Consider the following 15,772-nt stretch of genomic DNA (forward strand, 5'->3'; position numbering starts at 1 on the left):
TAATATCTTTTGCTAGCACATTTGGATGCCCTAAAAGAAACAGAAATCTCTTTGTCCTTTGTTATCTGTAGAATAAACAAATCCACAGGCGCTTCTTGGGCGTTCTTCACAAGGACACCTTGATGTGTCCTGTTCTCGGTGGAATCTGAGAGCCGACTAGACCCAATTCATCTCTGAGACTGTCAAACCCTGAGTGCAGCAAGGACGGCAGCCAGCCCCCACTCTCCTTGGAGGATGTGTGCCCACGCCCCGGCCAGGTAGTTTTCAGAATCTCTAGATTTGTAGCCAGCAAGGGGCTTTGGGGGAGGGATTGTCAGCCCTTTCACCACTCAGGAGCTTGCAGACTTCATTCTCCTCCACGGACTCCAGGTACTGGAACATAATCCACCAAGAAAAAGAAAAGAAAAAAGAAAAGAAAACAAAAGAAAAGAAAAGAAAAGAAAAGAAAAGAAAAGGAAAGAAAAGAAAAGAAAAGAAAAGAAAAATCACATGTATTTAAAGGATTAGCAGGTTTCCTTGTGTTTTGCTCATCAAAGGTATGTGATGGATAAGCCGAGCCTCTGCTCAGCGTGACAGCTGAGTTCCCACCTTGCATCCACGTGGCTGTGTCTCCTTCACGGCAGGTGGAAGTTTCCATTAAGCAGCTTGAAACACAACTTGCGCAGCAGCCCCATGTTCCTCGTGCTACTGCCCTTGATCCCGGGTGTCACCAGACTGCAGGTTTGGAGTGGCTGGCGACAGGCGACCCCTGTACAGCACTCACTACATAAGATGCACATCCATCTACTCTCATTCCTAAAACAATCCTTGGAGTGAGTACTGCCAGGAACCCCATTTATACAGGAGGAAATGGGAGCCCAAAGAAGGGGGGTAATTTGCCCACAGTGACTGCACAGGTAGGACTGTCTGTCCCACCCCACAAAAAAAAAAAATAAAAATAAGTTAGAATCCTAACCCCCAGGGCCTCAGAATGGGACCTCAGGTGGAAATGGGGCCATAGCAGATGTAATGAGGTAAGATGGAGTCATACTGGAGTAGGAGGCCTGAGTCCAGCAGGACTGCTGTCCTTACAGGAAGGCCAGATGCAAGTGGAGAGGCATAGGGAGAGGGCCATGTGACCGCGGAGGACTGTGGGATGCATCTGGAAGCCCAAGAACTCTGAAGTCTCCAGCAGGCAAAGCACCGGAAGCTGGAAGAGGATAGGAGGGACCCTCCTCAGTAGGTTTCTGAGGGAGTGCAGCCCTGCAGACACCTTGGTCCCCAACATCTGGCCCCCAGACTGTGACAGAAGAGATTCCTGCTGTGATAAGAGCCCCCCCCCCCCCCCAGTCTGCGGGGCTCTGTTACAGACACCTGAGAAGTGAATGCAGTGCCCCAGCTGGCAAGGAGCAGAGCCGGGGCTTGAGGCTGGCCCCTGGTCTTGGGGTCTGCGGTCCCCTCCTGCCTGGTCTCCTGTCTCTTACTGACACACTGTCCATCCTGATGAGGCCAGTGAGAACATGAGCTGACCAAGACCAGGCCATGCCAGGACTCAAACCAGGCTCCCAAGGCAACTCACCCACTTGGCCCTTTCTGGTACTGCCTCCACACGGCCCATCGGAGCTGCTCCCACAAACAATAAGGAGATAACAGGGATGAGGTCTGAATGCACACACACAAAATAGAAAATTACTAATTTTCTACGGGCCTATATCAATGATACTTAAGGACATGTCAACATACCCTGATTATCTCACACGAGATAAAAATAAGGATTTCTCCTCAGCCTGTGGTTCTTAACCACTCTGAGGGGCACAGGCCACCTTGAGGATTTATGAATGCGTGCTGTCTCCGCAGGAAGACATGCTCACATTCACAGGGGCACCTGATCCACTGCCCCTGCCAGAGCCCTTTCTCTGCAGACCGCCTTCCTTCCCCAAATGAATCAAGGCCGGAGCAGCCTCCCCAAGCTCCCAGGTGAGGGAGGAGGGCGGCCAGAGGAGGCTGCAGTTCCAAGAAACAATATTCATCCTGCACTTCTGACTCAAAGGTCGCTCAGCGCCCTGGGCTGGCATTAAGGAAAACAAGGACCCTAGGCCTCACATAGCCTCTACACACAGATTTAACCCACGGTGCTCTGCATTCCAAAGTGTGACCAGAGTCTCAGAGTCCAGATGCCCCAGGAAGCAAAGCTGCATTCACACTCCAATCCCACCAATCTCCCCAAATGCACAGGGCACATCCCCAACCTTCTGTAGAGGCAGGACTCAGAACACCTGCCACTCGGGGTTGCAGAGAGGAGCAACCAGAAGACCAGGTCTATGAACATATCACAAGCCAATGAGTCTCCAGGCATAAGCTGGAGCTCAATGGTCAGGCCAGAAACAAGCTGAGAACTCTTGAAGTGCTGGGTACAGAGAGAAGGAAGGGAAATGACAGGAAAAGGAGAGAAGAGCCTGGAAGGGTCCTGGTACTCTGAGGGCAGCAGCAAGGAGGGGGCACCAGGGAGGGGGCACCCAGCTTTCCTCTGCTCTGCTCTTGCCTCAGCTGAGCCCACATGGCTCCCTCAGGCTGGGGCTTCAGGGAGGGAGCTGTGTCCAGTGAGCCAGGCCTGGAGGCAGCAGGATGGCTAGAGCCCATGGGTCGCTACATGCTGTGTGCTCTGCCTACATTATATCCTAAACCTTCTGAACAGCCCCATGAGGGGTTCTGCTGGGGGTAAAACTCTGTCCTCCAGAAAAATATATTAATATCCCACTCCTCAATACCTGTGAATATGGCCTGATTTGGAAATGGGGTCTTTGCGGATATCCTCAAGTTAGGATGAGGTCCTCAGGGTGGGCCTACCCCAATATGACTGGCATTTTTAGAAGAAAAACCAGAGACACACAGGGTAAAGACAGCCATGTGAAGATGAGGGCAGAGATTGGGGTGACAGGGCTGCAAGCCAAGGAACGTCAAGGACTGCCAGCAACCACCAGAAGCTAGGAGGGGCCTAGAGGAGACTTCCTCTTGAGAGCCTGGAGGAGCCAGCCCTGCCCGCACCTGTATTTTGGACCTCTGGCCTCCAGAGCTGTGGGGGAATAGATTTCTGTGATCCTAAGTCCCCCAGCTTGTGATGAGTTGTTGTGGCAGCACCAGGACACTGATACAGGCTCCCATCAGCAACCCCACTTTAAGAAAGGAAGTGAAGCTCAGAAAGAATAAGAAGTGAGAAAGGTACTCTGGAATCCATGGCTCTGTAGGTGGCAGAGCTGCTGAGCTCCAGCTCCTCATCTACTAGCCCCCATGAGTCTCTGTTTAGAGAAAGGTCCTATGCTAATGTCCTGGGGGCACCCAACAAACTGCAGGGTTGAGAACAACAGAAATGGATTCTTTCACAGTCTGGAGGTCAGCAGGGTGGTTCTGGCCCTGGAGGTTCTAGGAGAGGCTCCTTCCTGTCTCCTCCCATCTCTGCTGGCAATCCTCAGCATCCCTGTGCTTGTAGACACTTCACGCCAGTCATCCAGCTATTTTCTTCATCTTCTCCCTATGTTTTCCCATCATCTTCCCTTTGTGCACCAGCCTGCGCCATGTCCATAAGTCCTCTTTGTATAAGGACACCAGCCATATTGGATTAGGACCTACTCTAATCATCCCACTTTAACTTAATAACCTCTGTAGAGACAGTTTTTCTACACTGGCTCTCAGTGTGAGGTCCTGAGGGTTAGGACTTAAGCATATCATTTGGAAGGGAACTGATTCAACCCTTACCACAGTGAATTTAGTGCCCACCCAGATGATCCAAGAGGATCTCAAGATCCTTACCCTAATTACACCTCAGAGACTTTTTTCCAAATAAGATCACTCATGGGTTTTTGGAGTTAGGAGGCAGACACGTCTTTTTAGGGGGCCACTGTTCAGCCCCATATGGGTCTCTGGGGCCAGGTTTTTACTCTTCTGTGTATCTTCTCTCCCCCAGTTCCACCAACTCCCAGGCCTTTTGTAGATAGAGCCCCTTGCCACTTATAGGGTATTAAATAACAGCCTCCATGTGGCTGTCTGAGGCTTTGAGGTTTACAGCACTCTCAGCCTTGGAATTTATTGGAACTGCCTGGGATTCTTTCCAATAGCGTTGCTGGCAGTCTTGGATCTGATCAGCCAGAGAGTGACCAAAGCATCCATCCTAACCTCCATCCAGGCTGAGTAATCCCTGTGTGTGTAGGGTCATAGGGATCTACTTCCAAACCCTTTGTTTTCATAGAAACCCTGAGCAGGGATCCCTGGGTGGCGCAGCGGTTTGGCGCCTGCCTTTGGCCCAGGGCGCGATCCTGGAGACCCGGGATCGAATCCCACGTTGGGCTCCCGGTGCATGGAGCCTGCTTCTCCCTCTGCCTCTCTCTCTCTCTCTCTCTCTCTCTGTGACTATCATAAATAAATAAAAATTTAAAAAAAAAAAAAGAAACCCTGAGCAGTTGGACCAAGGTGTCTAGGACTTCTTCCCCAAATATGGAAATCAAGGACCAGTTGAAGATTCCCCAGTTACTAGGAAGTGGCAGATGCAGAATCAAGACCCCAATCTCCCAAATCTTTCCCCTGGAGAACTTTCTCCAACTGCCCTTCCCCAAGCCTATCCCCAGCCCCATCTGGAGAAGCCCAGTCTCCACACTCACCCCAACCTGCAAGCTTCACAGCATCATGGGATTGGATGAGGTGTAGCTTCCAGCTATCTGAGTCTGGAGTTGCTGCTCAATGTGGGAGCTTTCAGGGGGCAGTGTGCACGTGAATAGGATTGGGGCAGAGGGATCCCTGGGTGGCGCGGCGGTTTAGCACCTGCCTTTGGCCCAGGGCGCGATCCTGGAGACCCAGGATCGAATCCCACGTCGGGCTCCCAGTGCATGGAGCCTGCTTCTCCCTCTGCCTGTGTCTCTGTCTCTGTCTCTCTCTCTCTCTCTCTCTCACTGTGTGCCTGTCATAAATAAAATAAAATAAAACTTAAAAAAAAAGGATTGGGGCAGAGACTGAGGCAGGTGGAAGTGGAGCAGGTGGCAGGACAAATGCCGAAGACAACAGCCAGGTCCTAGAATCATTTAAAGGCAGTCTTCAGGAGCATAATCTTGGAGGTGGGTCCTTCCTCTCAGTGCACTGAAGGCAGCATGACCTCAAAGCAAATCTGTTGCCCACAATCTATATCTTCATGGAGGACACCTTCTCTTGGGTCCTTGCAACTGGTCCACAAGTAGATACAATAAATCCTTCAAAATACAGCCAAGGCACCTGAGTGTCTCAGTCAGTTAAGCATCTGCCTTTTGCTCAGGTCATGATCCCAAGGTCCTGGAACTGAGCCCCACATCAGGCTCCCAGCTCAGTGGGCAGCCTGCTTCTCTCTCTCCTCCCTACTCATGCTGTCTCTCATTATCTCTGTCACTATCTTTGTCTCTCTGTCTCAAATAAATAAATAAGATCTTTAAAAAGAACACACATTCACATGTTGATATTGTTGTGCCCAAGATTGCGAATCTGAGAAACCACCAAGGAGCCGACACCGATGCAAACACACGAGGGTTTATTTACAAGCTTGAGCTTGGGTCCAAGTATACCCAACACAGCGGAGCAGGGACTTGGACCCCGAGGCTAAGAGGTGTAGCAGCTTTATAGGGGCCAGTGGCCAATGGGATTGTAACACACATAGAAAGTTGCACAGTCATGTCGGTCCACACGCAGGTGGCCAATTGAATCACAATTTACCCTATAGTGACCATTTGAACTGGCCTATCACTCTGGTCGGAATTGGTGCGCAGTTTTGGCGGGCACAAGGCGGGGTTACATTGTTATGAGCCGATTTCCGGTAAGGGTGTGCTCAGCGGCTTGACTAGGGTGGGGGAGCGACTTAAGCAATAAGCAGGTCATGTGGGGGTCATACAGGAGATGGCGGGTGCAGCACAAAATGGAGTTAGTCCTGCTCTGCTTGTCCAGGGGTAGGGGATTTTTGTTAAATTTCCTGGGTCCCACAGATATAATGTGTTCTTCAAAACACACAGTCACGTGTTGGTACAATGTGTCCTTCAAAACAGTCACGTGTTGGTACAACGTGTCCTTCAAAACATACAGTCACGTGTTGGTACAACGTGTCCTTCAAAACACACAGTCACGTGTTGGTACAATGTGTCCTTCAAAATACACAGTCACAAGTTGATATACTGTGTCCTTCAAAACACACAGTCACAAGTTGATATACTGTGTCCTTCAAAACATAATGTCACAAGTTGATATAATGTATCCTTCAAAACACAAGGCAACAGCCCATATCTGCATTACTCATCCCTGACGCTCACAGGTGCATGTGAGTGCCTTAGTGGACAGTCCTGTTCATAGTAATGGAAGCAGAGATGTTTTTGGATGGGTGGTAGAAGAAATCAAAAGCCTACCATTGCACGGGGCATCTACTTTTATTTCACTGTAGCCAATGCTTTCCAGAATAAAATTCCCTTTTAAGGGAAAGTGTGATAGAAGCATTAAACAGCATTGTGGATTGAATTGCCTCTTAAAATATGTAATATAATCCCAATTCCTGATACCTGTGAATGGAACCTCATTTAAAAGAGTCTTTGAGGACATAATCTGGTTAAAATGAAGTCATCCTGGATTAGGATGGGTCCCAAATCCAGTCACTGGACTGGGAGAAATTTGGACACAGAGACAAACAGGGGGGAAGATGGCCATGTGACAACAGAAGCAGTGATGGGAGAGATGCAACTGCAAGCCAAGGGACCCCAAGGTTTGCCAGCAAATCACACCAGAAGCTGGAATTGGCAAGGAAGGATTTTCCCTAGATCCTTCAGAGGGACCAAGGTCCTGAGACACTTGAATCTCAGACTTCTGGACTCCTGGACTGTGAAAGAATCAATTTGTGTGGTTTAAAGACTCTGGTTTATGATAATTTGTTACAGCAGACCCAGGAAGCAAATACAAACTGTATTAAGGTTTAGACACAGACAGACCCAGAGGCAAATCCCTGCTATGTCACATTCCAGCAGTTTGACCTTGGACAAGTTACTGTGGTGCCGATGCCAAGTGCCCAGTTCCTCGTCTTTGGATGAGGACAGTCCCAGAACCTACAATATATGCTGACATGAGGATGTGACAGCATGATGCCACAGATAAGGAACTTAGCTCAGTGTGAGCCACACACCTTTGCTCAGGAAACACAGTGACTGCTATTATTTCTGCCTCTTGATTATTCAAAGGCAGATTTTCCAGAGTGTTGATTTTCTGTGTCTTGAGATTCTCTCTTTTCTCATTAGAAATAAAGGAGGGGGAGTATTTTTCAATGGTGTATCAATGGGTTCAGCAAACAAGACATCTAAGCATCAATGGAGCTATCCCAGAGGCTGGCACCCTGAGCTCTGGTTATTTTTGATGTGTCTGGGTCATCTCTACTATTGCTAGGTCATGCTGGTCCATCTGCTCATCCGTCTGACTGTCCACAAGACCAACCCTGAGAGAAAACTGGGAAGACTGGAAAGTATCCAGAGGTCATTTCCACTGAGTGGCATGAGGGTGATAGTCTCGACACAGAATGGGCCCTGGCATCCCCAGATGGCAACATCAGGAGTGGTTCAGTCAGATCCAGAGAAACAGCACATGCGGGTACAGACCAGTCCTCATGTATGACAGGGCGGGGACCAGAGCTACTGAGTCCTCATGATGGCGTAATGGTCTGGCATAAGAGTATAGAAAATAGTCTGGTTGGCATTTCCTGGCTCCTCTAAATGCAGTTGTCCAGAACACCAAGTAATTTCTGTGGATTCTGAGTTCCATCTTTGATCGCATCCCCAATGTCTACTCACCATGTTCAATTTAAAGTACCACAGAGCAACAAAAGCAGGCGTGAACTTTAAATGGCATTCATCAGCAACTAGATTTCCTGAATTACATTATCGCATCCCGAGAAATATGCAAATGGACGGTATTTTCACTGCTGAATGTTCTCATTATGCTTTCTGAGCACTGTAAACCCAACGATGGGTTTAGAGAATTCTTCCTAACACAGCTTTCTGTAAACACGCAGGCTCGTAATTAGCACAAGGATACGGCTCCCTCTGTGCAGTACCTTGCCTTTGATTTGGCATTTCCTAACAATCAGAGGGAGAAAAATATCCAGCAATTGGTAGAGAAAATCAAATTCCTTTACCTCTAAAGGATAACTGGCCAGGCGTGACGTGTGGACCTGGACTGATGGCTTCTGAGGGGCCATGTTGTGAGGTGTGCCCATGAGACCACCTGCCCTACTCCTTCCCACTGGCACACCCACACTGCTGGCATTACTTCTCCTAGAAGGATAGGCTTAAGCCTCCAAAGATGCTAAACAAGGGACAATCAAAAGAGAGTAAATAGGGCAGCCCAGGTGGCTCAGCGGTTTAGCGCTGCCTTCGGCCCAGGGGTGTGATCCTGGAGACCCGGGATCGAGTCCCACCTGCATGGAGCTCCCTGCATGAAGCCTGCTTCTCCCTCTGCGTGTGTCTCTGCCTCTCTCTCTCTCTCTCTCTCTCTCATGATTAAATAAATAAAATCTTTAAAAAAAAAAGAGAGTATAAATACAAGTGCATATGAGTAGCTATTAAAAAGACTAACTGTAAAGTACCATAAACAGAATGGTTTAAACACCAAAAATCTATTATTTCATGGTTCTGGAGTCTGGAAATATGAGATCAAGGTATCAGTAGGGCTGTGCTCCTTCTGAAGGCTCCAAGGAAGGATGATCCAACCTGTCTCTGGGCTTCTGGTGGTTTCTTGGCTTGTGACAAAAGGACTCCAATCTTCTCATAGCATTCTTTGTGTGTGTATGTGTGTGTCTGTGTGTGTCTGTGTATCTAAATTTCCTCTTTTTTAATAGGGACACCAGACATTTGGATCCGGGGCACCCTACTCTAGTGTGACCTTCTCTTGACTAATTATACCTGCAGCAACCCTATTTCCACATTTGAGGTTTTGGGGGGTTAAGACCTCAACATACAGATTTTTTGTGGGACATAATTCAGCCCACAACACAAGTAGAGGGATTACTTTAAATCTTACCCCATACTCCACCATCTGCTAGGAGAAAGTCGCTTCTCTCCACCCATTGCAAGTAATCTGCACAACCCAAAGGTCTGGCTATGCAAAATCAATTCAGCTGTTTGCTTGAATTAATGAATCCATAAAGCTCCCTAGGATTCCATTCCTGGATGTGTAAATGTTTGGCAGACTGCACCAGTCGTCAATCAGTCAGGCTGGCATCGGGGCCAGAACAAGGCAGGACAAGGTGGTGTCTCACTGTGTGGGAGGCAGACCCAGCACCAGCCCAGACCCAAGGGTGAGCACCCCCTTTAAATGTGTCTCCAAGGTCCCTCGATTGCCTTCCTTCATCTGTATCCTGATGCGAGCAGTTCTAGGAATGGGAGCTGCTTCGCCTTTTCTAAAATCTGTGTCATGCCCAAACTCAAATCTCCATCTGAAGTAAACAAACAAGACCTATGATTCAGCTCTGGAGGACCATTCAAACATCCCTGCAATATGAGAAATATAAAAACCACATTGTTAATGCAGAAGACCCAATAAAGGAGCTAGAATATTGTGGGATTATTTCATTTCTTTCTAATTTGTTGCAAGCCACCCTCAGCAAAGAGATCACAAAGCTTTTCGTCTCTCTTGTACAGGCTTTGATTTAAATCCAGCCCTAAAAAGACCTGAGGCAAAGAAAAAACCTATGGAGTGAGCAAAAGTTACTTTCCATGTATAATTGGAGAAAATTGAATGGGTCTTGTTCTGCAGGCCCTTTATTAAAAAGTTTTCCCCAGAAACTCCTTGCAAACAAGTTTTAGAGAGAGCCAGCTTCTAAGTGCCAGGATGCATGTGTCCCTGGGGGGTGGCTTAACTTGGCAAATAAGAATGTTCCCAGGACCATTTTCCCCCTTGGTTTATATAAAGCTACAACACTGATTTAAGGGAAGAACAATAAGCCTCCCTGCAACTCTTCTTTTTAATCACAGGGAGGAAAACAAGAAGGAAAGCCTTGTATCACCATAAAGGAGAATAATCAATAGGAGATTTATGGCTTAGATGTGTTATCTGCGGTCAGCCTAAATGGTGACTTAACTGTGTTTACAAGAGTGCACAGCTGGGCTGCTCTGAGACAATTATGATGTCGTGGGATGCTTATGGAAAACTATCCCCTCCACAAAGCTCAGGCAAAAATACTGTGTATGGAGTAGGAACACATGGCAAGCCCAGATGCAAATACCTCCATCCCAGCCCCAGTGGGATCTTATCTTAAAAATGATCAATGTGACACACAAAAAAAGTCCATAGGAAGGGCTTTGCAATAACTGGACAACATCCCAAAAGAACTTCTTGGAGCAAAGATCCACACAGAATCCCCAGATCCCAGAGCCCCATCCATTCCTCTAAGGACAAACAGAGAAGGGACACTGAAGCCCAGAGAAGAACAGCAGGTGGCCAAAGGCCACAGGTCAGCAGGCAAGTCAAGGCAGAATGGAGGACACCTACATCCACCTCAACTGTCCTGGCCAGCTGTGGTCTGCACACTGGTGGGGTACAAAGATGTACAGGTTCATGTCCCTTCTCATAGGAGTTTTCTGCTTGGCAGGGAAAAGCCACACAATAAAAGATGTTCAGAAATGCCATGGAAAACATGGTAGGGGAGGAGGCTTTTGTGGTGGCCTTCAAACTTCAGAGAAGGTGAGAACTTTGAACAACTCTCTAAGCAGAAAGGACTAAGAGGTCTGAGAAAACACAGACAAGGTTTGCAGAAGATGGACCATTTACTCATTCAACTAGTATTTATTGAGCAACTACTATAGTCCTGACAATATAGGGATTTAAAAGGTACCAGCCCTTGAATTCTGGTATTGTGTGGCCTGTCCACTGGAGGACACAGTCATAAAGCAGTCAGCCATAATGCTCCATGATTCTATTCTCCAATACAAGGCTTGACACCCAGTTGGGCTCAATAAACATTTGTAGAATGAATACTAATCCCATGAAGGTGGATCACTGAAAATGCATGGGAGATTAAGAAGAATTATACTAGGACTGAATATTCTATGGTTAGATGGACACCATGAACTCAAAGCAGGGTTGTCATAGAGCTGATGGAGTCTGCCAAGCCCCCATTATGGTCACCAGGACCGTGGTGAAGAGGTAGGGATGGATGGAAAGGGCCACCATGAGCAAGAGTCTGAAGACAGAAAAGCTCTAATGTGTTTAAGTCCATGAACAGATTGACTGGTTAAGGCCAAGACTCATGTAAGGGCCATGGGGGATGAAGTTTAAGGTCATATCTGGAAGCCAACATAGGCAGGTGTTACTTCATCCTGCAGAAAGCAGGATGCCTCTGAAGGCACCTTATAGCTAAGCTCAAATATCTGTAAGTTCTGACTTCAGAAGGTGGTAAACACAGACCTATGGTTCTCAACTGGGGACAGTTTAGTCCCCACCTCCCCAAGGGACATTTTGGTTGTCACAATTGCAGGGTCCTCCTCTCCCAGGCTGTGAGTGCACATGACTAATAAATTGTTACTAACCTATTCATCTAGAGTTGGGCATTAGGAGTCAGCCATCTCATGCCACTTAGGGCAAAGGGTCCCTCCCTCACCAGAAGGATGAACAGGTGGTGATCAAACACCTCACTCCACCAACAGGGACATGCAGCACAAAATGTCAGTAGTCAGTAGTGCCAGGTAACAATGTGAGCTGTCAGAGAGTTCATTGGCTTAAAATCTCCCTCTCAACATTCTCAGGACCTGACATCTCCTCACTAGATTTATTTATCCGGTTGTTCTTCCATGGGCCTCTTTAAAAATATGTATTTAAATCTCTGAGATGCAGCAAGTGCTAAGCAGAAACTTTCCTCTGAGTGAAGGGGATTCTGGGCACATGCCTGAGTGCAGAAATGTATGAGAAATGTGAGGGTGTGAGCAGCACCAGAGCCTGGGGACACTCAGCCCACGTCCCCAGATCCCAGCCACTGGCTGCAGGAAGGACATTTCCAGTTGGTGAGAGACTTGCTTCATCGTGTTAACTGGCTCATCAGGTGTTGCCTCTGCCTCTGAGGCTGAGTGATAGGACCAGGGAGGTTAAAGGGATAAGAATGGGGTGTGCATGGATGCGGGTCCACCTCCTCCTGGCACAGTTCTGTCCCCACAAACACTGATGCCCACAGCTTGTGTGCCACCTACTCAAGAAAAGCCTTCACAATCACCCTAAGAAACAGTCTTTTCTGGGTGGCTTCCGAACAGTCTCTGTCATGCTGTTTATTCACCCCTGGCTCTATCCCAGCTGACATGACTTCTGCATATCAATCCACTTGTGTGTCATCTATCTCCCCCACAAGAGGGTAGCTCCCTGAGGATTGGGGCCTCATCTTCCAATGCATCCGGCTGGGTGCCTGGAGGAGGAGTGGACAAACGGGATATGCTAGCTGAGTCCACCCTACAGTCTCCATGGCTACTCCTCCACTTGGAGTCACAATGGTGAAGCTCCTCCTTCTTTCAACAAAACATGGAGGTGAGTGCAGGAAGCAGGGAAGCTTCCTGAAGAGAATGAGGTCCACACTGACTCCCAGAGGGTTTAGAAGCCACGGTCCCTAATGATTCCCACCTCCTGGCAGCACCTCCATGTGAGGCCTCCCCATGAGTGTGGGCAGGACTGTGAGTTGCTTCTAACCAGTAGACGGGAGGAGCAGTGGGAATGTCTCTCTGTGACTGGGCTGTGTTACAAAACACTCCATCCTGGCAGACTGAGTTAGGATTCTCCTTTCTGGCTTGATGAAATGAGCCACTTGGTTGAGGACGCCCACCTGGCAAGGAACTATGAGCAGCGTCCAGGCCCCAGTCAGCAAAAATCCAAGCACCCCGTCCCGCAGCTGCAAGGAAATGTGTTTTGCCAACAGCCTGCAGGAGCCTGGGTGCAGATCCTCCACAATCCAGCCTCCTGATAAGAACACAGCCTGGCTGACAACCAGTAGCAATTTGTGTGCAGCCCTGAGCAGAGGACCCAGTCAGACTGTGCCCAAACTCCTGACTCACAGAACCTGAGACATAAACAGGTATCATTTTAAGCCACTAAATTCATGGCAGTTTTTTACACAGCTATGAAAATTGATATAAAAACACTCAGCTCTGAAAAGCTACCTAGGCCCCTGTTTGTCAGGGGCCTGCGTGGGAGGTCCTGTCCCACAGCTACAAATGAAATGTAGTCTCCCAAGCAAGGGGTGGCCTGTGTAAGCACTAACAAGGAGAAAAAGTCCCAAGAAGTAGGCCCTATGGAAAGCTTTTGCAACATCCCCTCATGCAAATGCATGAGGTATTCCACAAATACCTACTGGGCACAGAGGTTGGCCCCAGCATCACAATTGTGGACAGGGCAGACCTGGCCCTGCCCGTTGTAGAAGACAATCCAGGTCCCTTCTTTAAGTGACTCAAGGGAGCTGGCATCTCTGGCTGCTCATGTTGTGTAGACAAACTCAGATGGGGTGCCGAACTTCTCCTCTCAGCTGGGCACTCCAGGATCCTGCCTACAAGGCCTATCTCTCACCCCCAGTGCTTCCCCCAACCTGTGACATACCACAAGAAAACATGCTCACAGACACATTCGCTCACACCAACCCAAACAAAAGACAGTGGAGCAGGAAAAGTCGTGAAGAGCAAGTATCAAGTGCTCATGAAGTGAGAGGAGAATTGTATACAGAGCATGCATGGGGCGGGGGGCGGGGGCTGCTCACAGGGACTGCCATCATGGTCCGCCGTGCTGTGTTCTCATCTTTTTTTTTTTTTTTTAATGATTTTATTTATTTACTCACTAGAGACACACAGAAAGAGAGAGAGAGAGAGAGAGGGGCAGAGACACACAGGCAGAGGGAGAAGCAGGCTCCATGCAGGGACCCTGATGTGGGACTCGATCCCAGGACTCCAGGACCACGCCCTGGGCCAAAGGCAGGCGCTAAACCACCGAGCCACCCAGGGATGCCCCTGTGTTCTCATCTTGAAGCTCAGTGAGGAGGATTCCTCACCCAAGCTCCTGTAGGCTTTTGGCAGAATCTGTTCCCTGCAGCTGTAAAAACTTGAGGCCTGGTTGTCTCTGGCCAAAGCCTGGAGGCCACCCCATGTGGTGTGGGAAGCCCTGCTCCAACAATGACCAGCTGGAGGAACCTCAGTAAAGTCATGTAACCTCCTTATGCCTCGATGTCTTCATCTACAAAATGGGACATCAGAGAGAATACCTAATACGTAGGATGGTCGATAAATACAAACATGAACGCAATGACAGGCGCATGCATTCAGTACATGTTAGCATTATTACTGCTTTTCTCACTATCATGTCTTCACATCCCATCTATCTACTGCTGGCTCCCAAACTAATACTGCATCTTGTCCTAACTCTTGAACCCAGACCCACACCTCCCACTGCCTACAGAACACCTCCACTTGAGATTTCTAAGAAGCACCTCAAATCTCCGCTGCATCCCAAATGGCTCATCCTGTGGTCTGCCTCATGCCAGGAAGCAGGACCTCTGTTCCTCCTGGTGCTGGAGCCAAAGCCTTGGCGGTCAAGTTCTTTCGGCTCTACTTTCAAAATATACCCAGCATCCACCCACTGTTCAACGCCTATACTGCTGCCCTGTGACCCAAGCCTCATTACCTGACCCCAGGGCTACTTAATAGCCTCCTGAAGCTCCGTTTCATGCTCTCTGTGGCTTATATTCAACACAGAAGCCAGGAAGAGTCTCATAGAATGCAGGTCCCACCCCTCCCATGTCACTCCATCCAAACACCCTCTGTGACCTGTGTGGATGCCTTATGCAATCTGCCCCATGACCTCCCTGTCCTCAGCTCCTGCAACTCCTGTGACCATCACCCCTCCCGGTCTTTCTGACCTCTTTTTATTCTGTGGGGCCACTGCCATTATGCTCCCAGTGCCCAGACACCCCCTCCCAGGTATCCCCATGCCACCCTCCCTCCAATATTACGTCTTTAACCAAATACCACCTTCTCAGGCATTACTCTCTCTAAAACTGGACACCCTCCACCCACACTTGCCATCCCCCTTCCCTGCTGTTTTTATCTTTAGCACTTACTATTGAGTTATCATGCATTTTGTTATTTAACTGATTTTTTTTCTGTCTTCTCCACTAGTGACTGATCTTCTTATAGGCAAGGATTCCTGTCTGCTTCAATGCATCTCCAGCAACTGGAGCACAGTAGGTGTTCAGGACACACCTGCCAGCCGGAGGGACTCACAGACTCCCTGCACACGGACTGGCCTCACTGCGCTGCTTTTGCAGCAGCCTCTAGCTGAGGCCGCTCCTTCTCCACTATCCTCTCCTTTCTTTGGTTTTTCCTCTGCCACTGAAAGTTAGTGGAAGGGGAAAAGACAGGGAGAAAAGGCAGAAATTATCACGGTCTGGATAATGCTATAGTTCCTATGAGAAATTTCTCCAAGAAGTTGTTAGTTCTCCATTAGAACAAATACTTCTTGATTATCTATAATATCCCAGAGATCTCTTTGGAACATTAGGTCAAGGCTACTCTGCAGTTTCTTATAAATCCACTGATTAGGAGAATATACTCAAGATCTAGTATGCAATGATTATGATTTACTGATAGATGTGACTACAGACAACCTCAAGGACAGAGGAAAAGATGGATTTTTACAGCTAAAAAGGCAAGGAAGTTTCCACAGAAGAACAAAGACACAGAGTGAGATAAAAGGAGGTTTGAGAAACATGATAGGTGCTGTCTCTGTAGTGAGAAAA

At 48.3% G+C, this 15,772-nt stretch overlaps 1 long non-coding RNA gene across 1 annotated transcript; it reads right to left on the reverse strand.

Moving 5' to 3' along the window:
- Positions 1–3: 3 nt before the first annotated feature.
- On the reverse strand, positions 4–1,720 carry LOC144310481 (uncharacterized). Its single transcript, XR_013376208.1, has 3 exons — positions 1,559–1,720; positions 589–1,189; positions 4–372 (listed from the first exon to the last, which is right to left on the reverse strand). It is a non-coding gene; the product is annotated as an uncharacterized LOC144310481 (long non-coding RNA).
- Between the last annotated feature and the right edge of the window lie 14,052 nt (positions 1,721–15,772).

Source organism: Canis aureus, chromosome 3 (assembly GCF_053574225.1).
Source record: "Canis aureus isolate CA01 chromosome 3, VMU_Caureus_v.1.0, whole genome shotgun sequence".
In the NCBI taxonomy this organism is placed as follows: domain Eukaryota; kingdom Metazoa; phylum Chordata; class Mammalia; order Carnivora; family Canidae; genus Canis; species Canis aureus.